Raw genomic sequence first — 22917 nt, 5'->3', positions numbered from 1 at the left:
GCCCAAGAGCAGTCTAATATTCACCTAAGTCTATTGGTAACTAATTTTGTTTCAATTAGAAGGTCGGAGGCAAAAAATGCTTGCTAAGTCCGATTAAACCGTGGGGGCCCCAGTACCTTCAAGGCCTGTCTACTGTGATACTGGAGTGATTATTTCTATCTTATCTCCTTTACGGCTTGGCCTGGCGAGCTGCCTTAGACTCTCCAGTGAATCTATTCAAACAGCTGCCTCTGTTACCTTGACTTGTCTCAGATTTCGTCGACTCCTGGCACAAGGAATGTATGACTGTCTCTATTATTTTGGTTTGCTCCAGGTTAGGGAGAAGCCCATGCAAGGCTCCTACTGACCATATGTTTCATTTCTAGCTTTGATGTCTGGGCACTGATTTCCCTAGGTTTAACTATTTGCTCAGTGTTAAGGCAGTGCTATGGAAACCTGTCTGTCTAACTAGAGTGCTATGCAGGCCTGTCTGTGTGACTGTCATGCAGCCCCGTCTGTGCGATTGTCAGGGAGAATTGGCCTGCCACAGATTTGCATCTACATGGCCGAAGGAACAACTCCACGTTTTCTAAACGGCCTAGAGAATATCTACCTAGTGCCTCTCCTCTTTCCCCTTGTGTTCATTATTTTGGCGAATTACTGGAAGATGGCGGTTCCAGCCGAAAGGCCATTTTAATACTTTCAAAATATGTGTATTTTTTTTCATTTTTACACATTTCCAAAATAATGTTTCTAAAAAATAATAACTGACCTTTAGTACTCCCAACCTCATTATTTTCCTTTCCCAAAGTTTCCTTCAGTAGAAATATAAACAAGTTCACCCAAATTAGTCACTGAAGCTCTCCAATTTCCTTTTCTTTTTCATTATGAAGGTTAGATCTGTGGCAATCATTGTGTGTGTGACAGTGACCACAACATACTCTATGCCCTCAAAAAACTCATCCTCTAGGAGGTGGCCAAAGCAGTAAGGGGCACAGACGTAGTGTGACATGTACTATAACAGAGGAAGTTCAGCAGGTTATGTCTCATTGGTGTCAGGGAAGGCTTCTTGGAGGAAAGCACTTCTTTTTTTTTTTTTTTTTTAATTATTATACTGTAAGTTCTAGGGTACATGTGCACAAATTGCAGGTTTGTTACATATGTATACATGTGCCATGTTGGTGTGCTGCACCCATTAACTCATCATTTACATTAGGTATATCTCCTAATGCTATCCCTCCCCCCTCCCCCCACCCCACATCAGGCCCCGGTGTGTGATGTTCCCCACCCTGTGTCCAAATGTTCTCATTGTTCAATTCCCACCTATGAGTGAGAACATGCAGTGTTTGGTTTTCTGTCCTTGCAATAGTTTGCTTAGAATGATGGTTTCCAGTTTCATCCATGTCCCTACAAAGGACATGAACTCATCCTTTTTTATGGCTGCATAGTATTCCATGGTGCATATGTGCCACATTTTCTTAATCCAGTCTATCATTGATGGACATTTGGGTTGGTTCCAAGTCTTTGCTATTGTGAATAGTGCTGCAATAAACATACGTGTGCATGTGTCTTTATAGCAGCATTATTTATAGTCCTTTGAGTATATGCCCAGTAATGGGATTGTTGGGTCAAATGGTATTTCTAGTTCTAGATCCTTGAGGAATTGCCACACTGTCTTCCACAATGGTTGAACTAGTTTACAGTCCCACCAACAGTGTAAAAGTGTTCCTATTCCTCCACATCCTCTCCAGCACCTGTTGTTTCCTGACTTTTTAATGATCGCCATTCTAACTGGTGTGAGGTGGTTTCTCATTGTGGTTTTGATTTGCATTTCTCTGATGGCCAGTGATGATGAGCATTTTTTCATGTGTCTTTTGGCTGCATAAATGTCTTCTTTTGAGAAGTGTCTGTTCATATCCTTCGCCCACTTTTTGATGGGGTTATTTGATTTTTTTCTTGTAAATTTAAGTTCTTTGTAGATTCTGGATATTAGCCCTTTGTCAGATGAGTAGCTTGCAAAAATTTTCTCCCATTTTGTAGGTTGCCTGTTCACTCTCATGGTAGTTTCTTTTGCTGTGCAGAAGCTCTTTAGTTTAATTAGATCCCATTTGTCAATTTTAGCTTTTGTTGCCATTGCTTTTGGCATTTTAGTCATGAAGTCCTTGCCCATGCCTGTGTCCTGAATGGTATTGCCTAGGTTTTCTTCTAGGGTTTTTATGGTTTTAGATCTAATATGTACGTCTTTAATCCATCTTGAATTAATTTTTGTATAAGGTTTAAGGAAGGGATCCAGTTTCAGCTTTCTACATATGGCTAGCCAGTTTTCCCAGCACCATTTGTTAAATAGGGAATCCTTCCCCCATTTCTTGTTTTCGTCAGGTTTGTCAAAGATCAGATGGTTGTAGATGTATTATTTCTGAGGGCTCTGTTCTGTTCCATTGGTCTATATCTCTGTTTTGGTACCAGTACCATGCTGTTTTAGTTACTGTAGCCTTATAGTATACTTTGAAGTCAGATAGCCTGATGCCTCCAGCTTTGTTCTTTTTGCTTAGGATTGTCTTGGCAATGCAGGCTCTTTTTTGGTTCCATATGAACTTTAAAGTAGTTTTTTCCAATTCTGTGAAGAAAGTCATTGGTAGCTTGATGGGGATGGCATTGAATCTATAAATTACTCCCATTCACAATTGCTTCAAAGAGAATAAAATACCTAGGAATCCAACTTATGAGGGATGTGACGGACCTCCTCAAGGAGAACTACAAGCCACTGTTCGATGAAATAAAAGAGGACACAAACAAATGGAAGAACATTCCATGCTCATGGATAAAAGAATTAATATCGTGAAAATGGCCATACTGCCCCAGGAAAGCACTTCTAAAGAGGGACCTGAATGAGAAGGAGTTAGTCAGATAAAGCTGGAAAGAAAGAGCTCCAGGCAGAGGAAGTGGCTTCTACAAAGACTATTGAGAAAAACCATTGTATGTACAGTGTTGGGTATTTAGGCAGTTTATGAGGATTAAAGCCCAAGGCAAACTAATCAGGGTTAACAGAGAAAAGTGGCTCAGAGCAGTCTGAGCTTTGTGAGGTCTGCAAAATTAATCAGGCTCACAGAGATATGAGTGTGGGAGTACGGTTAGGCCCCTCACTAGTGCCTGTGGGCAATTTTTTTTTTTTTTTTTTGAGACAGGGTCTTGCGTTGTTGCCCAGGCAGGAGCACAGTGATCTAACCAAGGCTCACTGTAGCCTTGACCTCCCAGGCATGAGCAATCTTCCGACCTCACCCTCCCGAGTACTTGGGTACTTGGGACCTCAGTTGTGTGCCACCATGCCTAGCTAATTTTTTTTTTTTTTGGTAGAGACAGGGTCCCACTGTGTTGCCCAGGCTGGTCTCGAACTCCTGGGCTCAAGCGAACTTCCTGTCTCAGCCTCCCAGTGAGTTAAGATTACAGGTGTGAGCCACAGTGCCTCGCCTATCCACACATTTCTATATGAATTTACTTTTAGGAAAGTGAGGGAATGATGAAAATTGTGTGTTATATAAGGTTTTGCCTAATGTGTGAGAACCACTAGTGTAGACCATGCTGAAGACAATCAGGAGCCCCTGAAAGCATTCAGGCAGGGGAGTGACATGATCAGACCTGCATTTTGGGAAGATCATTCTGGCTCTAATGTGGAGAACAGACTGTAAGGAGCCAACCAAGGTAGCATGAAGACCAGCTGGATGGCTGTTGCCATAATCCAGGTGAGAAATGATGGTGGTCTGAAGTAAGGTGTTAGTAATAGAAATAAAGAAAGAACATAATGATTTTTTCTCCCTAGATTCTGAAAAGAGTTAGCTTCACTTTTCCCAGAAATACATGCTGTCAAGACCAAATGAATCATAGTATTTCAGATATCCTGAAAGATAATGGGGAAATACAGTTATGTGTCGCATAATGACATTTTGATCAATGATAGACCAAATATAATAGTGGTTCCATAAGACTATAATAGCAGTGTTACAGCTCTTTTAGAATTTGTCTAGCAGGCTTTTTGGTTTTTGCCAGAAAGCCCAAAATAAAAGAAAAGACTCCCAGCACTTTGTGAGGCCAAGGTGGGTGGATCACTTGAGGTCAGGAGTTTGAGACCAGCCTGGCCAACATGGTGAAACCCTATCTCTACTAAAAATACAAAAATTATCCAAGCGTGGTGGTGGGCACTTGTAATCCCAGCTACTCGGGAGGCTGAGGCAGGAGAATTGCTTGAACTCAGGAGGCGGATGTTGCAGTGAGCCGGGATCATGCCTCTGCACTGCAGCTTGGGCAGCAGGGTGAGACTCCATCCTCCGCCCCCCAAAATAAGACTATAATACTGTATTTTTATTGTACCTTTTCTGTGTTTAGATATATCTAGATACACGAATACTTACCATTGTGTTACAGTTGCCTACAGTATTCAGTACAGTAACATGCTGTGCAGGTTTGTAACCTAGGAGTGATAGGTTATCCCCTATCACCTGGATGTGTAGTAGGCTATACCATCTAGGTTTGTGTAAGTGCAGTCTAATATGTTTGCACTACGATAAAATTGCTTAACAATGCATTTCTCAGAACATATTCTCAATGTTAAGTGACACATGACAGTATATTTACAACAGGGATATTTCCCATATTTCTTAAATCATATCAATAGTGTAATGGTTAAAAGATTAGACTCATCCAGGCGCAGTGACTCACGCCTGTAATCCCAGCACTTTGGGAGGCCGAGGCAGGTGGATCACAAGGTCAGGCATTCAAGACCAGCCTGGCCAACATAGTAAAACCCCGTCTCTACTAAAAACACAAAAAATTAGCTGGGCGTCGTGGTGGGCGACTGTAATCCTAGCTACTCAGGAGGCTGAGGCAGGAGAATCGCTTGAACCTGGGAGGTGGAGGTTGCAGTGAGCTGAGATCATGTCACTGCACTCCAGCCCAGGCGACAGTGCGAGACTACGTCTCAAAAAAAAAAAAAAAAAAAAAAAAAAAAAAGCCTAGACACTGGTTAAGAGGTTTAAGAGGTTTGAATCCTCACACTCTGACATTTAAGAGCCCCAGCCTTGGGCAAAACCACTTAACTTCTCTAGGCCCCAGTTTCTTTTTCAGCAAAATGGGGATTTCAGCTGTTGTTACCATGTTGTGATTTCATGAGCAAAGGTATTCACTTCTCCTACTTTTTAGACCAGCCCTGACTCTAACTAGAGACAATTTCTTTTTCTTTTCTTTCTTTTTTTTTTTTGAGACAGGGTCTTGCTCTGTTGCCCAGGCTGGAGGGCAGTGGTGCGATCTCGGCACACTGCAAGTTCCACCTTCCAGGTTCACGCCATTCTCCTGCCTCAGCCTCCCGAGTAGCTGGGACTGCAGGCGCACGCCACCATCCCTGGCTAATTTTTTGTGTTTTTAGTAGAGACGTGGTTTCACTGTGTTAGCCAGGATGGTCTCGATCTCCTGACCTTGTGATCCACCCGCCTCGGCCTCCCAAAGTGCTGGAATTACAGGTGCAAGCCACGGCGCCTGGCCTAGAAACAATTTCAAAAGCAAATTGTTCAGTTATCTTTTGAGTAGTGGTATTAAATTTATACTCAAACATCTACATGATCACAGTTTGACCCATTTGTGACAAATTTCAGACAATTCTAGGATTAGAATGGCTACCTATAATTTTCGGTTATAGAAGAGAGTGAAACTTATCTGTTGGCACCAGGCTTTAACCCAACGGTAGATGTTTCCTTCTTATAATTTGTTAACATTTTGGGTAATCATGAAGATGTACCTTCTAAGGACTTGAGAATGAGGAAATAAGATTGCCCTCTGAGAATAAACTGTAGGATCAGAGCAGAAACATATTAAATTTCCTGAAGGAGACAGGCTGACTCTTAGGCCAGCTAAAATGTCAACAATATAATTAAATATATATTAATATATCTAAAGATATCAGTCAAAAAACGATTGATTGGCCCAGGTAAACATATAGACAAAACTGGCAGTACCTCTCCAAGCTTAGAGTAGGGGAAAGAAAGTCTTAACCATTAGCATACATATTTCTTTTTTTTTTTTTTTTTTTTTTGAGGCAGGGTCTTGTTCTGTCACCCAGACTGGAGTGCAGTGGCATGATCTTGGCTCACTGTAGCCTTTACCTACCAGGTTCAAGCGATTCTTCTGCCTCAGCTCCCCAAGTAGCTGGGATTACAGGAGTATGCCACCACACCTGGCTAATTTTTGTATTTTTAGTAGAGACGGGGTTTCACTGTGTTGGCCAGGCTGGTCTCGAACTCGACCTCAGGTGATTTCTGCCCACCTTGGCCTACCAAAGTGTTGGGATTTCAGGCGTGAGCCACTGCACCCAGCCCAAAGTCCCTTTTGCCATGTAAAGTAACACTCCCAGTTTCTGTGGGCATCTTTGGGGGCCTTATTCAGTGTGCCACAGGGTCTTTTAGACCACTTCCATATATTTGATTATCTATCTTTATTCTTACTACTGAGCAGGATTCAGATTATGATTTGACTTCTCATGTAGGCTGTCTGCAGGGAGAAAATGCCCAGAGCATTCACACCTTGAAGTTTCTGTCCCCATGATAGAGATTTCTCATGGTAAGTTAGTAAAGTGTCTTCTGATGGCAAATTGGCTTCTCTTTGCCTTAACTTCTAGGAGAAAATGCACTATTTAGGCAAGCAAGAAAATTCTGGTCCATGTGAGAGTTTAATTTCTCATTGTAAATGAATAAAGTGGCATTTGGATGTCTAGGATCTCTCAGGGCCACACCCAGGACATTGGCAGGACTGTTTCTGGACCATATCCTGAAAATTGGACACCCAACTGTGGTGCTCTGATATCTCCTACATGGCCGCTGCGGTCTTCCCTGGATGATGCCTTGACTGCTTCATGGTCAGGTCCCTCTCCTCTGATTTCTAGATCACTCACTTAAGAGGACTTAGTCAAAGTTGTGTGAAGTAATGTTGTCCCTAATTAATATATACATAATTTTACATTGAGTTTCTGGCCAAAGGACCTAACTCATAGTTTTTAATGTAGAGAAAAACTCCTTTAGAAAATATTTCAATGGACATTAGAGTTTTGTTTTGTTTTCTAAGACAGAATCTCTCTCTGTCACCCAGGTTGGAGTGCAGTGGTGCAATCTTGGCTCACTAGAACCTCTGCCTTCCAGGCTCAAGTGATCCTCTGGCCTCAGCCTCCCAAGTACCTGGGATCACAGGCACCCACCACCATGCCTGTCTAATTTTTTTGTGTTTTTGGTAGAGACGGAGTTTCACCATGTTGCCCAGGCTGGTCTCAAACTCCTGTTCTCAAGTGATCCACTGCCTCAGCCTCCCAAATTGCTGGGATTACAGGCATGAGCCACCACACCAAGCTTGTTTTGTTTTTTTGAGACAGGGTCTTGCTCTGTCACCCAGGCTGAGGTGCAGTGGCACAATCACGGCCCACTGCAGCCTCAACCTCCTAGGCTCAAGCAATCCAACCACCTCTGCCTCCTGAGTAGTTAGGACCACACTGAACTCCTATGCCTAGTTAACTTTTAAATTTTTTGTAGAGATGAGATCTCACAATGTTACCCAGGCTAGTCTTGAACTCCTGGCCTCAAGTGATCATCCCCCCTCAGCCTCCCAAAGTGCTGGGGTTACAGGGGTGAGCCATAATGCCCAGCCTAAAACATGCTTTTAATTAACTTAAAAAAAGTGAATAAAATATATAGTAAAATCAAAATCAGAGTGCTTTTGAAACAAATGAAATGTAAGACTTTTAATAAGCTAGGTGGTTATCAATGGTCATATCAGAAGATTGAAAATATCAACATTATAAATATCAATAAACTATAAGAAACTTGAAAATACTTTCAGGAATGTGAAGGTGACTTAGAGTTAGCAGGTGCTTTTCACTGTGTGCATCATGCAGATTGGAATAAATATTTCCCCAGGGTGTAAAAATCTCCGAAGCTTTCTCTCCTACACAGTGAAATTACTACAATTTAATATTCAGTGTTACCAACACCTTCCCTTACATAATAAGGAAATTAAAGCATGAAGTAGGAAAAACAAGCTGGATATATTGAGACAACTCTGGATCAACACTTCCTGGAAGGTGGGAGGACAGATTTATTCTAACCTCTGAGCCTCCTGATTCAAACATTTGTTCGGTTGTCCTTGGCCTAGGATGCCCTTATTTTTGGCCTGGTAGACACCTCCTCATTCTCCAAGATTCACATTAAGTATTAGCTTCTCTGTGAAGGCTTCTTTCACCCTAAGGGTAAGTTGACCCTTTTCCTGTCTTCTTTGCTAACACTGCATACTCTGTATTTTTTGCAAATATATCTTACTTTCCACTATATGTGAGCTTCTTGAGGGCAGGAATTTAAATATATATATGTATGTATTTTATTTACTTAACATAGTACTTACTAAGTGCGCGGTGCTATTCCAAGCACTACATAAGTTATTGGTCATTTAATCCTTGTAATAGTCCCATGAGGCTTATTATTATCTCCATTTTGTAGATGAGGAACCTGAAGTGCAGAGTGTTCAGTAACTTTTTTCCTCTCTGTTTCACCAGAACCTAAAGGTGATTCTTTGCATACAGTAGGCATTCATTCATTCAATAAATCTTTATTGAATACTATATATATATATATACATACACACTCTTCTAAGTGCTAAGATATAGCAATGAAAAAAGATGAAAAAACCCCCACCCTTTTGGAGCTCACATTTTGGTTGTCAGAATAGGCGAAAAAAAAAGATAAATAAAATAAACATTTGTTCCATAGGTGGCAATAAATTCTGCAGGAAAAAAAAATAAAGCCAGTAAGTGGGAAAAGGAGCGCTTGAAATTGCAATTTTAGATGGGTTAACAGGGAAGGGCTCACTGAGAAGGAGATATTTGAGGGAAAGAGTTGAGTGAGTGAATGAGTGAGTCATATCTGGGGGAAGAACATCCCAGGAACAGCTAGTACAAAGGTCCTGAGGTGTCTGGAATGTTCAAGGAACAGCAAAGGGTGGGGAGCGTGCTCCTAGAATAGAACAGGGAAGCGGGAAAGAAGTAGAGGGTGAGGCTGGGAGAGAATGGGCAGTGAGCAGAGCATGTAGGGCTTTAAAATAATTTTTCAAGTTGAACTTTTACTAAAAATATCTTTGGAGGTTTTTTTTTTTTTTTTTTTTTTTTTCCCAGCCTACATTATGCTTTAATTTTTTTTCTTCTCTTTTTTTCTTTTTCCTTTTTTTTTGGGGGGGGGGACAGGGTCTCACTCTGTGGCCCAGGCTGGAGGGCAGTGATGTGATCTTGGCTCACTGCAACCTCTGCCTCCCAGGCTCAAGCGATCCTCCCTCCTCAGCCTCCCTAGTAGCTGGGACTACAGGTGTGCACTATCATGCCTGGCTAATTTTTGTATTTTTTCTAGAGATGGGGTTTCGTGATGTTGCCCAAGCTGATCTCGAACTCCTGGGCTCAAGCAATCCACCCACCTCGGTTTCCCTAGTAGTTGAGACTACATGTGTGCACTATCATGCCTGGCTAATTTTTGTATTTTTTGTAGAGATGGGGTTCCATGATGTTGCCCAAGCTGATCTTGAACTCTTGAGCTCAAGCAATCCACTCACCTTGGCCTCCCTAGTAGCTGGGACTACGCGTGTGCACTATGATGCCTGGCTAATTTTTGTATTTTTGGTAGAGATGGGGTTTCATCATGTTGCCCAAGCTGGTCTCGAACTCCTCGATCCACCCACCTCAGCCTCCCAAAGCTCTGGGATTACAGGCATGAGCCACCACATCCAGCCCTTTGGAGGGCTTGGAGGGTTTTTGAGCAGAAGAGTGATCTTCTTGAATTTATGTTTTTATCAGTATCACTCAGGCTTCTGTGCTTTATATTTGTTTTCTGGTTTTTTTGTGTGTGCGTTTTTTGAGACAGGGTCTTGCTCTGTTGCCCAGGCTGGAGTGCGGTGGTACAATCATAGCTCATTGCAGCCCCAAACTCCTGGGCTTAAGAGATCTTTTTGCCTTGGCCTCCCAAAGTTCTGGGATTACAGTCATGAGCCACTGTGCCTGGCCCAGGCTTCTGTGTTGAGAAGAATCTCAGCATGTCAAAGATGGAAGCTGGGAAACTAGTTGGGAGGTTCCCACAGTAATTTAGGTAAAAGACAGCAGTGGTAGTAGTGGAAGTGGTGAGAACTGGTCAGATTCTGGACATATGCTGAAGGTTAATCAGACAGATCTGCTTATAGATCAGATGTGAGGTGTGAGAGGAAAAGAAGCATCCAGTATGACTTCAAGGCTTTGAACTCTGCAACTGGGGAAGAGAAGAAAAGGAACAGGATTTGGTGGTACGGCAGTGACAAGCAGCAATCGGGAGTTCCGTTTAGGACTTGTTAAACTTGAGATGTCTATTATTCAAGTGATAATATTAAGGAGGCAGCTGGATATGTGAATCTAGGGTATAGGGGAGACATCAGACTGGACACTGTTAGCACATCCTAGATGATAGTTCAAGTCATGAGACTAGAGGAGATTACCAAATGAGTCAGTGAAGATGGAAAAGAGAAGAGGTACAAGGGCTGAATCTTGGGACGCTCCAAGTTTTGGAGGTCAGAGAGATGAACAGGACCCAACATAGAAGACTGATAATGAGCAGCCAGAGAAATAGGGGAAAGATTAGGTAAGTGCCCTTCTAAAAACTATATGGAAAGTGGTTTAGGAGGAAAGAGTAATCACATTCCACTAACTGATCAAGTAAGATGAAAATTAAGGCTTGGCTGTTGGATATAGCAACAGGAAAGTGGAGGAGATCTTGACAAGAGTAATTTAATTGAAGTGGATTGGATAAATAACTGACTATATTAGGTTTTAGAGAGATATTGGACATGGGGAATATAGACAACCCCTAGGAAAGAAAAAAATGGAGGTAGTAGCTGAAAGAGGAAGTGGGGTCAACAGAGGGTTTTTCAAAAATGGGAGAAATAATGTTCATAGATTGGTGGAAAAGATCCAGGGGAAAGGGATGAGCTGATGCAGGTGATTGAGAGGAGAATTGCTGGAGTGATGTCCTTGAGTAGGTGGTGTCTGGTTCACAAGGAAAGCGGTGGCCTTTTATTTTCTTTTTTTCTTTTCTTTTCTTTTCCTCTCTCTCTCTCTTTCTTTCTTTTTTTTTTTTTGTATTTTTTGTAGAGACGGGGTTTCACCATGTTGCCCAGGCTGGTGTTGAACTCCTGGCATCATGCAATCTGCCTGCCTCGGCCTTCTAAAGTGCTGGGATTACAGGCATGAGCCATCATGCCCGGCCAGCGGTGGCCTTTTCTAGGGGCACAGAGAGTTCCTCTACAGTCACAGGAAGGAAGCCCAGAATATGGGCATGATGCAGCGGTGGGTGTTTGTGGGAGCTCTCTTCTGATTCATTCTATTTTCTCAGTGAAATAGGAAGCAAGGGCATCAGAATGATGAGGGGAGGTGCGTAAGTATTTGAAGTTTGAGGACAGAGAAGGTGTGAAATAGTCACCCAGGAGAGTGGGAGAATAAAAGGGCCAGGGAAATGCAATGTGATTGTTAGCAGCATTAAGGGCCTACTCAAAACTTATGATCATGAATTTAAAGTGAGATCTCTTAGTATGGTTTGATTCTTCACTAGTTGCATTTGGCTGCACAGGTGTACGACCGGACTATGGGGAATGTTTTCTTCTACAAAGATCATTGTTTAGTCAAGTGAGTATCTCAGTGTCAGAGGGGGCAAGGGAGCTGAGGGTACATGCAACATAATATAAGTGAGTTTAAGCTGGGTGAGGTATCAAATGAGCACATACATGAAAGAATAAATTGTTTCCCCACTTAGAATGCATTTTTTTCTTTTTAGAGTGGGGTCTTGCTCTATTTCCCACGTTGGAGTACACTTGCATGATCACAGCTCACTGCAGCCTCAACCTCCTGGGCTCAAGCAATCCTCCCGCCTCAGCCTCCCAAGTTGCTGGGACCACAGGCATGAGACACCTCACACAGTTCTGGAATTCATTTTTTGTCTCCAGTCCATTGCTTCAAACTCACTTTATTCTTTTTTTTGAGATGGAGTTTTACTCTTCTTGCCCAGGCTGGAGTGCAGTGGCGCGATCTCAGCTCACCACAACCTCCGCCCCTGAGTTCAAGCAATTCTCCTGCCTCAGCCTCCCAAGTAGCTGGGATCACAGGCAAGTGCCACCACACCCTGCTAATTTTGTATTTTTAGTAGAGACAGGGTTTCTCCATGTTGGTCAGGCTGGTCTCGAACTCCCGACCTCAGGTGATCCGCCTGCTTCGGCCTCCCAAAGTGCTGGGATTACAGGCATGAGCCACCATGCCCAGCCCAAACTCACTTGATTCTTAATGGTCCATATAAGAACTGTACCCCCCAGAAAACAAACTTAGTGTTAAGCTAGTAAACGTTGCTCTTGGATCAGAATAATTTAAGAGGAGCAAATCTTATATCATAGGTCATAGTGTACAGGGATTATTTTGTGTAAGTTTTTCCTTAGATTGTTTAGAATTCTTCTTCCATTCAAATTTTAGCTTATTCTGGGAGCAAAACACACTGACCCAGGGTAGATGCTGGAGAGTGACTCACAGAAGTTTCCACAAACATACAACTTTTTTTCTTTTTCTTTTTGGACAGGACTCAATATTTTTATTAGTGTCTGGTAAATGATATTTGAATAGATCCTAATTAGGGGTGTGTGTCAAGGGGCACAATGGTGAGGGGACCCTTATTCCCTTTGGGTCCCGGTTTGGCTTCAAATTTGTATTCAGCAGGCCGAAAGAGAGGCAAATGTTACCATTTGTCCTTGGCCAGGGAAAACATATTTACAATGCAGACTCTCATTTCACTAATCCAAGTTGGAGATCAGAGAGAACCAAGAAGCAACGTGGAAGACCAACCAATCTTTCTTAGGAACCTAACCACATCAGCACACCCACCATTTCCACCTCCCTGTAATTTAAATATAGTACAAAATAAATGCTCTGTCTACCTTGCTCTACATAGCCATCAGTCCATGCGTAGCACAGCCACTCCCTGACCAAAGCCTTGTTACTGTATGTGTCCAGGGACCTTGGTGAATATGGGGTGTGTGTGGGGGGGGTGTGTGTGTGTGTGTGTCTGCTATTTTAAAACTAGTGGCCTAAAAATAGTTGTGTACACATAGAAAATGCATGCTGGTTGAGTGGTTGAGTTCAGGATTGCCAAACCCCAGAACTCTTAGCCTGGGAGGATGGCAAGTATAATATATCTTATTCTATTACCTGAATATCTTAACCAAGGGACAATCAAAAGGAATCCAATATACAGGCACTCAGACCAGTGGTTCTCAACAGGGGCAGGACCACTTTTTGGATATGGTTTGGGAATTACGGATGCATTTTTGGTTATCACAGTGATTGAAGGCATGCTCAGTGGCATTTGGTGGCTGGGGCCAGGACTGACAGATGTGTGGAACAGTTCCATAGAGCAAATAAACTGTTCTGCCCGACTTTCAAATGCCCTGCAGGGCGTTGATATGAATGAAAAATCTATTTATAATTATTTCAACATAGACCCTAACTCCAGTTTTATTTCTTCTTTATTTTACACTTATGACATTATGCTAGTTAAAAAATTTTTTCCTGTGTGGAATTAGATTATATGATATATGAATTTCATTTAAAATCATGAAGGCAATGTTTTATTATATAAAGGGGATAATGGGTCTGATATGATGGAGAACTACCATGCTGGATACTTATATGTATCCAGACATCCTTCCATGGCAAATTTACACGTTATCTATAACTGCATCTAACCTTATTCATAAAAGGTAATGATGCATCAACCCCTGCAGTCCACATTTAAATCCTAAAGTGTGAAGAGTCTCGGTTGGGGGCTAGCTGTGATTCCTCCTCCTTATCCCAATTAGGAGGAAACTAAAAACAGGAACTACCCACATTTTTTAGGGAAAAGGGAATCACAGTAAAAATGTATGTGAGGATGAGAAATAAGAAGCTCCAGTTGGTGAGCAGAGCAAGGGAAAAGAGAGTTCGGGGCTGGGCATCAAATTAAGTGGAAAGCCCCATCAAGGACAGAGACGAGATCTCTCTTCTAGATCTCCATCTCCAAACACTCCCCTGCACCAGATGTACACACAGAGCCCATTGTTTTCTCTAGAAATGTAAACTGCACGTCACAGTTACTCCATACACACCACAAACAGACTCCCTTTGTTCTCAGGATATGTGTTGACACAAGAATATGTCATCCTCTCAGCTCCAGACATTCCACTGAATAAAGGTGCCAAGGGAAAGTTTTGGAAAGGTTTTCAAAAGAAGATCTAGGGCTGAGTGCGGTGGCTCATGCCTGTAATCCCAGCACTTTGGGAGGCCGAGGCGGGTAGATCACTTGGGACCAGGAGTTCAAGACTAGCCTGAGCAATATGGCGAACCCCTGTGTCTACTAAAAATACCAAAAAAAAAAAAAAAAAAGCCAAGTGTGGTGGCACAGTGCCAGGCTGAGGTGGGAGGATCACCTGAGCCCAGGAGGTGGAGGTTGCAGTGAGCTGAGATTGTACCACTGCACTCCAGTCTGGGCAACAGAGTAAGACGCTGTCCCCCACTCCTGCCCGCCCCCCCACAAAAAAAAAGATCCTGGGAGGCAAACAGTTTATTAATCAGGACCCTACAATTACAAGGTTATGAGGCCTTTTCCCATAATTAGGGTGAAGCAGCTGCAAATAATCACAGCAGGAGGGAGTAATGCATGACACCACCATTTTTTTTTCTGCAATGACGTCCTGTCACATCTGCTGCCATGTTTTATGCTAGAAACTGCAGTGGAAAGTGGCTGAAGGTTTGTTGTTGTTGTGAAACCATCCCTATAAACTTTACAAAATTAATCAGAAAAGAAGGGAGGGACAGAAATAAAAATAAACCAAGCTTGCAGCATATTCAGCATTTATCATGAGGTCAGCTCACTCTTTGACCTGCTTCTTCATAGTTGTTTAGTGCCTGTTGTATTAGAATTTCATAGATCCTGTTACAAGATTATAGTTCCCCTAAAGTGCTTTATAGATAACAACTTGAACTTTATAAAATGTTAAGTTTTCCATTTGAGATGTTCCTTCAGGTCCTGCCTACCAATGAAACTACTGACATCAGCTGGTCTGAAGGACCCCAAAAGGAGCTGACTCACCAAAGAATGCAGTTTCCACATCCTAATGCTTTCATCCCCCTTATTCCAACCGACCAATGACCCCAATTTTCCAGGTCCTCGCCCTCCACGATCCCCTTAAAAACCCCAACCTACAATTCCTTGGGGAGATGGATTTGAGGGTCTCCTCCCATCTTCTTACTCAGCACCCTGCAACCATTAAATTCTTTCTCTGCTGCAAACCCTCCTGTCTCAGTGTATTGGTGTGTTACTATGCAGTGGGGATATGAAACTGTTGGTCTTATAACAGTTAGTGTTTTGTTTTTAAGAGAGAAGCAGGCTAATTAAAAGAGAGGTTTTAGGGACCAACCAAAGAGAAGGCTTGATATTGAAAACTCATAAAATTGTGGAACACTGGCCAGGCGCAGTGGCTCACACCTGTAATCCCAGCACTTTGGGAGGCCGAGGCAGGTGGATCATGAGGTAAGGAGATCGAGACCATCCTAGCTGACATGGTGAAAACCTGTCTCTACTAAAAACACAAAAAATTAGCTGGGTGTGGTGGCAGTCACCTGTAGTCCCAGCTACTCGGGAGGCTGAGGCAGGAGGGTGGCAGGAACCTGGGAAGTGGAGCTTGTAGTGAGCCGAGATCACGCCACTGCACTCCAGCCTGGGTGACAGAGTGAGACTCTGTCCCAAAAAAAAAATTGTGGAACACTTTCTGCTGCTGAATATGATGTGAAATCTCAACAAGCAAAAGGATTGGCTAGGCTGGGAGCAGTGGCTCATGCCTGTAATCCCAGCACTTTGGGAGGCCAAGGTGGGTAGATTGCTTCAGCTCAGGAGCTCTAGAACAGCCTGGGCAACATGGCAAAGCCCAGTCTCTAAAAAAATACAAAAATTAGTTGGGCATGGTGGCACATGCCTATAGTCCCAGCTACTTGGGAGGCTGAGGTAGGAGGACTGCTCGAGCCCAGCAGGCAGAGGTTGCAGTGAGCAGTGATCATGCCACTGCACTCTAGCTTGGGTGACAAAGCCAGACCCTGTCAAAAAAAAAAAAAAAAGGTCCAGGCGCAGTGGCTTACACCTGTAATCCCAGCAATTTGAGGGGAGGCTGAGGCGTGTGCATTACTTGAGGTCAGGAGTTCGAGACCAGCCTGGCCAACATGGTGAAACCCCGTCCCTACTGAAAATACAAAAATTAGCTGGGTGTGATGGAACACACTTGTAATCCCAGCTACTCAGGAGGCTGAGGCAGAAGAATTACTTGAACCTGGGAAGCAGAGGTTGCAGTGAACTGATATTGTGCCATTGCACTCCAGCCTGGTGACAGAGCAAGACTGTCTAAAAAAAAAAAAAAAAAAAAGTTGCTTGAGAAATACATGTTGTTTGTCTCCAGGCTGAATCTGTATCTCTCATGGATCAACATAAGACCTCTTTCAGTAGAGGTGTGGCCTCGACAAAATATTTGTTGAATTAGGTTGAGGCATGGGGATGAGGCCACATTGGAGGAAAGTGATATGACCAAGAGCAGGGCCATCTTCAGGGGTGTATGACCTGTCCAATCACACAGGGCCCTGTGATTAGAAGGGCTTGCACCCATTGGTTCAATGCCTCGTTATTACCATCTTGAAATTATTAATAATTTTTGAATAAGGGGGCAACACACATTCATTTTGCAATGGACCCTTCAAATTATATAGCCAATCCTAGTCAAAAGAGTGAACATCTGAGTCTGAGAGAGCTGGGTTCAAATCCAAGTTCTACCATTACCTGGCTGTGTAATCTTGGGCAACTTATTTAACCTCTTTTCATCAGTAAAATAGGAACCATGATAGTGTCTACCTCATAAGACTGTTGTGAAGACTAAAATAAACTATATTGCAGTTTTCAGTAGATATTATTCGTGTTATCATCAGTGACAAAGATTTAGATGACATTGCAAAGGCACCAAGGCACTAAGGCACCAAGCAAGGCTGGATAACTGTTTTCTAAACCCGTTTTTGGGACACATTTCTGCTCTGGATGTATATAATTGACGTCACCATCTTGTGGCAAGACAGGCCAAGATTAATTTTCCTAATTGCAGGCTTCACTGACACATTTTGTGCCAGAACCGCAGGAGAGTAGGTGTTATTTCAAATCTGTGAATCATCACCACACACTCATGCATGGCATATTTCTTATAAATTTAAAAGAGTTGAACTCTAACCAAGATAATGGAGACATTATTTTAGAATGTAGAAATATGCCCATATAAAGGCAACTTGCTATTGAAAATACTTACTTCTGCTGCGTGGGCCTGTCGAGTCATTTTATTTGCCATACAGTTATTGAATGCAATATTCCCAACCAAAGAAGGTACAAATCAAAAAATATCACCAGACCCATTTTACTAGGACTACATACTAATTACCACCTTGCCATGAATAAATTGATTGTATTGTATTAGAATATGGTTTGGGCTAAGTTAGGAAGGAAATGTGGAGGTGAGGCCAAATGGAAGCATATTCTTCCTTTTTGAGTGAATACCCCCTATTAGTTCCTTGCTTATTACTATAATTAAAAGTAGTCTTTGTCAGTACTTGTTCTTTTAAAATTATTTGTGAAGTTGAGAACAAATTTTTAAAGTGTGAGATGGATTTTTTAAAAAGGTTTTAATACATTAAATATATCATGAACATTCTACTTAGACAAAAGACCTCAGCTACCATACCATGGTAAGAAATTGTCTCCCAAAGAGTTGAGTCATGGTTCTGGAAGAAAACTCACAAATGGCTAGGGAGATAGAATTGACCCTGTGATCTGGGAAGTGAGTTCTTTCCCCCAACCAAGGCTGGTTCCATGGTTGCATGTGAAGGTCAAGTTGGTCTTCCAAGTCTCACTAAGCATTGTAACCTTGGGCTTCACTCTATTATTTAAGTCATTAGAATCTGATAAATGTAGTATTATTCATTTAGAGATGATTTTTCCTAATTTTATATTTTGCTTACAAAAGTTTTTGTAGGCCAGGCGCAGTGGCTCATGTCTGTAATCCCAGCACTTTGGGAGGCTGAGGCAGGAGGATCCCTTAAGGCCAGGAGTTCGAGACAGTCTGGGCAGCACAGGAAGATCTCATCTCTACTGAAAATAAAAAAAATTAGCTGAGTGTGGTGGCACACGCCTATGGCCCCAGTTACTCAGGAAGCTGAGGTGGAAGAATTGCTTGAACATGGGAGGTCAAGGCTGTGGTGAGTGGTGACTGTGCCACTACATTCCAGCCTGAGTGACGGAGTGAGTTTTGTCTCAAGAAAAAGAAAAAAAAAGTTAACCATGTGTTAACAGCTACATAACAAATTTACCATTACAGCCACTTTTTAAAAATTAAATCAATTAGTTAATTTTTTTAGAGATGAGAGTCTTGCTCTGTCACCCCACTGGAGTGCAGTATCGTAGCTCACTCTAGCCTTGAACTACTGGGCTCAAGGGATCCTCCCACCTCAGCTGCCAGAGTAGCTGTGATTACAGGCACATGCTGCCATGACCTACAACCATTTTTTAAGTGTATAGTTCAGTAGTATTAAATGCATTCACATATATGGCATTTTTAAAGAGGTCTTCAGTGCCTAAATATGCAGAATTGTTTCCAAATCTTTTAGATAGTTAATTTAGACACTGACAAGAGGAAGTGACAGACTTGGCTCTGAAATTCCCAGGGAGTGCACTTTTAGGGTTTATGAGAGCACCTCATACCAGGCAAGAGTAGGTGCACCTCAGGGCTCAGCAGGAAGCAACAGCAGGGACAAGGACAGAGATTCTCTGAGAATTTGCCATGTGTCAGTTTCTGTTCTGGGATAGGTTAGAAATAATGAACTGGGGCCAGGTGCAGTGGCTCACACCTGTAATTCCAGCACTTCGGCAGGCTGAGGTGGACAGATCACTTAAGGCCAGGAATTCGAGACCAGCCTGGGAAACATGGTGAAGCCCTGTTTCTTCTAAAAATACAAAAATTAACCAGGCGTGGTGGTGCATGCCTGTAATTCCAGCTACTCGGGAGGGTAAGGCAGGAGAATCGCTTGAACCCGGGAGGCAGAGACTACAGTGAGCCAAGATCGCATCACTGCACTCCAGCCTGGGTGGCAGAGTGAGACTCCATCTCAAAAATAATAATAATAATAATGAACTGACTAGTGCTGCCCCTAATCTTTTGTGAATCCTTCCACCATATTTTAAGACTGCCTCACCTCCTCAGACACTTGCCCCTATCAATTGTGACTTTTTCTTCCCTGTGGTTTTATCCTTTCTCTGTCTATTGGCTTCCTATCCACATGTAAATATGCTGTTTCCCATTTTAATAAAACAAACCAAACCAAACAAACAAAACCTTCCCTTGTCAAAATCCTCCCTTTTAACTTTATATTCTTTTTGTGTTTGCTTACCCTTTAATGTAGGGTTTCTTTTTTCCTTTCAAAGCTGTGCAAGCACGGGCATGGTTGCAAGTGTCAAATCATTTTCCAAGGCCTTTGACAAAAAACAGCAGTCCTTGCCCCTCTGCTGCTTCTTACTCCCCCCAAACAACTGTGAATACTTCCTATTCTTTCAACCAATATATTTTTTAAAAAAGTGTATCTCCTCATCTCAGAATAAGAAGCTTGCTCACATTTTTCCAGCTTTGGCCATTGGGAGCTCTTTCAAATTGGCTCCACATCCCTCTTGTTTTCTGAGCAATTCCTTTCTTCCTGGCACTATACTTACTTTTTGCCAAGGTTATCTTGTATTTTCCCTTGTCCAGCCCTAGAATCAGCTATTTTCCAAGGAGCCCTGGTTTCTTTCATTGAACAGTGGTTTTTAGAAACCCAAATCTGTGCACAAGTGTGCTCATTGCTACTGGGTGGACACTGCTTCTAGGTCTTCTCAGTGGACAGAGTTAGGAAATAAATGCATGTATTTCTATGTACAGTAAGTCCTTACTTAACATCAATAGGTTCTTGGAAACTGCAACTTTAAGCAAAATGACATATAAAGAATCAAATTTTTGTCTTTTTTTTCCTTAGACCTCATGATGCAACAGTAGAAACCAAATTTTTTTTCATCAACAGTCTAAAAAATGACATTTAATGAGACATTATTTGAGAACCTGCTGTATATTGTTTCCTTTAAAGTTGCAAAGTCTTCCAGGTGCTGTGGCTCTTGCCTGTAATCTCAGCTACTTGGGAGGCTGAGGTGGGTGAATCATGTGAGGCCAGGAGTTTGAGATCAGTCTGAGCACACATAGGGAGACTCCCATCTCTAGAAGTCATTAAAAAATTCGCAGATGAGGTGGCACGTTCCTGTAGTCCCAGCTACTTGGGAGGCTGAGGTGGGATGATCTCTTGACCCCAGGAGTTGGAGGCTGCAGTTTGCGTGATATCTAGTGCACTCCAGTCTGGGTGACAGAGTGAAACCCCATCCCTGAAAAAAAAAAAAAAAGAAAATAACTAAAGAAAAAAAAATTTTAAACTCGCATATATGAAAGTTCATTCTTTCTACTGTGAAGTTATATGGGTTTCAAAAAATGCATAATCATGTATATACCGCTCCAGAGCTGTGTAAAACAATTGCATCCCCCTAAAAATTGTCTTTATAGTCTCTAGTTCAATTTTTGATTGCACTTATCAAATTCCTTTGTCTTTTTAAAATTTTATTTATTTATTTTTGAGGCAGTCTTTTTCTATCATTGATGCTGGAGTGCAGTAGCACCATCATGGCTCACTGCAGCCTTGAACTCCTGGACTCAAGCAATCCTCCTGCCTCAGTCTTCTGAGTAGCTGAGACTACAGGTGTGCACCCAACTAATTAAATTTTTTTCTTTTTTTGTAGATATGAGGTCTCGCTATTCTACCTAGGCTGTTCTAGAACTCCTAAAGTCAAGCTATCCTACTGCCACGGCCTCCCATGCTGTTGGGATTACAGGTGAGAACCACCATCCTTGGTCACAAATTCCTTTAAAGAGCTGTGCAATGTCTCTCACAGCCATTGCAGTACGTTGCGTTCCATAGAGACAGCACCAGGCAAGTGAGAACCAGACAGGCACTGGGCGACTCTGCCTCACTGAGGAAAAATAACTAAAAATGGGCAAAGGACATCCTAAGAAACCGAGAGGCAAAATGTCATCATATGCATTTTTTGTACAAACTTGTCGGGAAGAGCATAAGAAGCAGCAGCCAGATGCTTCAGTCAACTTCTCAGAGTTTTTAAGAAGTGCTCAGAGAGGTGGAAGACCATGTCTGCTAAAGAGAAAAGAAAACTGAAGACATGGCAAAGGTAGAGAAGGCCCATTATGAAAGAGAAATGAAAATCTATATCCCTCCTAAAGGGGTGACAAAAAAGAAGTTCGAGGATCCCAATGCACCCAAGAGGCCTCCTTTGGGCTTTTTTCTGTTCTGTTCTGAGAATCGCCCAAAAATAAAAGGAGAACATCTTGGCCTGTCCATTGGTGATGTTGTGAAGAAACTAGGAGAGATGTGGAATGACACTGCTGCAGGTGACAAGCAGCCTTATGAAAAGAAGCCTGCGAAGTTGAAGGAAAAATACAGAAAGGATATTGCTGCATATTGAGCTAAAGGAAAGCCTGATGCAGCAAAAAAGGGAGTCATCAAGGCTGAAAAAAGCAAGAAAAAGAAGGAAGAGGGCTGGGCTCAGTGGCTCACACCTGTAATCCCAGCACTTTGGGAGGCCGAGGCGGGAAAATCACCTGAGGTCAGGAGTTTGAGACCAGCCTGGCCAATATGGCAAAACCCCGCCTTTACTAAAAAAATACAAAAATTAGCTGGGTGTGGTCGTGCATTCCTGTAATCCCAGCTACTCGGAAAGCTGAGGCATGAGAATCACTTGAATCCAGGAGGCAGAGGTTGCAATGAGCCAAGATTGCACCATTGCACTCGAGCCTGGGCAGCAGAGCAAGACTCTGTCTCAAAAAAAAAATAAATAAATATAAAGAGGGAAGAGGAGGAAGATGAAGAGGATAAGGAGGAGGATGAAGATGAAGAAGATGATGCTGCTGAATAAGTTGGTTTTAGTGCAGTTTTTTTTCTTGTCTATAAAGCATTTAACCCCCTTGTACACAACTCATTCCTTTCAAAGAAAAACAATTGAAATGTAAGGCTGTGTAAGATTTATTTTTAAACTATACAGTGTCTTTTTTTGTATAGTAAAAACACTACTGAACATGTCTTTAGATAGCCCTGTCCTGGTGGCATTTTCAATAGCCACTATTGAAAATGTGGCTAAAACTGTACCTTGCCTGGTACAGTATGGGGGTTGTAAATTGAAATGGAAATTTAAAGCAGGTTCTCCTTGGCGCACAGCACAAATTAGTTACATATAGGGATGGTAGTTTTTCATCTTCAGTTGTCTCTGATGCAGCTTATAAGAAACAATTGCTCTGTTAATGGAATATTACTCTGTAATTGCAAAAAAAAAAAAAGTCGCAGCTGTTTTGTTGACATTCTGAATGCTTTTAAGTAAATACAATTTTAAAAATGAGTATTGTAGTCCTCAAAAAAAAAAAAAAAAAAAAGCTGTGCAATACTCTATCTGCCACCAGAGGACTTCACTGACATCTGTGCCACCTTCAAGCAAGGCAATAGATTTCTGAGGTTTCCAACTGAAAATGGCTGGAAGGGCTCTGCTAGAAAAATCAGTCATTGGGAAGTTGATGGAAGCAGGTGGCCCATGAGGACAAGATACACTCTAGGGAACAGGAGAGAGAGCAACTAACTGGGGAGGTCTGATTGTATAGAGTGCTTTCCCCAGAGGGAGAATGTGC

The 22917-nt window shown here is 42.3% G+C and overlaps 1 protein-coding gene, 1 non-coding gene and 1 pseudogene across 3 annotated transcripts in view; all 3 read left to right on the top strand.

The window, feature by feature from the left end:
- The window catches only part of ACYP2 (acylphosphatase 2), a 343289-nt gene that overhangs the window by 65238 nt on the left and 255134 nt on the right, over positions 1-22917 (top strand). Inside the window, exon 3 of one of the 2 annotated variants that reach the window (XM_054547574.2) lies at positions 20970-21062. The exons of the other annotated variant lie outside the window; for it this stretch is intronic. The gene's annotated coding sequence lies outside the window, so the exon portion shown is untranslated. The remainder of the gene's footprint in view (positions 1-20969; positions 21063-22917) is intronic. 2 annotated transcript variants of the gene reach the window in all.
- Positions 3971-4032, top strand: LOC112132160 (U7 small nuclear RNA). Its single transcript, XR_002913968.1, has one exon. It is a non-coding gene; the product is annotated as a U7 small nuclear RNA (small nuclear RNA).
- On the top strand, positions 21074-22029 carry LOC100453521 (high mobility group protein B1-like; annotated as a pseudogene).

Source organism: Pongo abelii, chromosome 12 (assembly GCF_028885655.2).
Source record: "Pongo abelii isolate AG06213 chromosome 12, NHGRI_mPonAbe1-v2.0_pri, whole genome shotgun sequence".
In the NCBI taxonomy this organism is placed as follows: Eukaryota; Metazoa; Chordata; class Mammalia; order Primates; family Hominidae; genus Pongo; species Pongo abelii.
This window is presented reverse-complemented; position numbering and strand designations above follow the sequence as displayed.